This window comes from Balearica regulorum, chromosome 3 (genome assembly GCF_011004875.1).
Source record: "Balearica regulorum gibbericeps isolate bBalReg1 chromosome 3, bBalReg1.pri, whole genome shotgun sequence".
Lineage (NCBI taxonomy): Eukaryota > Metazoa > Chordata > Aves > Gruiformes > Gruidae > Balearica > Balearica regulorum.
Window position 1 is genome coordinate 74,822,239 of NC_046186.1, and position 1,289 is coordinate 74,823,527.

Here is a 1,289-nt window from a genome sequence, read left to right on the forward strand (position 1 = left end):
ATGTACTATGGATAATCAAGCAATACAATACTAAGACCAAATATAATGTCACAAGCAACCACAGATCTAGATCACTGTCAGGGATTTTTGTAAACTAGAGGTTATTTTGGATGTTGATACTTTTTTTTTTTAAATAGATACTTGTCACTTCCCTTTCATGCATTCAACTGTTTTTCAGGCCATGAGGGCTGAAGTAACATTCAAAAAACAACCAGGCATCACCAACAGAATTTACACTTCCAGTGACAACTACTAAGTGGTTTTAATACACTTAAGTGAACCGTATGAAATTAAAATAGCAGTGGTACAGGGACTAGCAGATCTCCAACACAGATGACAGCAGCTAGTGGTATTTTAATTACATCCATCTGTCTTGGACAATACTATTACAGATGCTAATTCTGATATGCCACTTAAAAACGGTACCAGAGAAACCCTTCAATAATCTAGGAATTTAAAACTGTGTAAATTTGAAACAAATTCAAGTACATCCTAGAACTTTGAAGAAATACTGCTTTCAAACAAGAGTTTCACTGTTTACACAGTGAATTTCAAAGCTATTTATAGTATTGGTTTAGTGGCTACATATGAGATTTTTCTACCTATGAATCTTGTGATTACCAGATGACTAATAAAATTTTGAAACTGGACCTGTTACCCAAAAGTATCCTGCCAAGTACTTTTACCTTGCCTTTGAACAGTGCTTAAGCCAGTGCTTTTTCATTTCCTTGCTTACATGCTACCATCACTAAACTAGTAGAAAATAACCACTGGGAATTCAGGTTCTGAGAAATTTTAACTCATTGCTACTGAACAATAAAAATATGCTTAATTTTTTCATTCTCTGAACCTGTTAAAAGTCACTTCCCTCAGGTAGGCCTTTAAAAACAACAAGAGTTATATCTGGTTTCAGAGGCTGAATTACTAACTCCTTAAAGTTTTGTAGTTTAATTGGTATATTTACCTGTTGGATATTTCTAGGGTTTTGTTTTGGTTTTTTTTTTTTTAATCTTTATAAAAGCCGAGTTCCAACTCTTAAGGTTTACTTTTCTTAATTTTCTCTTTTTTCCCTCCCCTTTTTCTGCCAATAAGGACAAAAACCTGTAGAATAATCACTATTAGGCTGGCCTGAAATTAGTATGATGGTACATGCACCTGTAACTTCAGGTATTTGGCATGAGCTGTATCAGGTAACATTGACACAGGAACAAAGTCAATTAAAAAAGCAAGTACTGTAAATACACTGCATACAAAGAAGCCATGTAAGCCAATGCAGAACAATGAGGAAA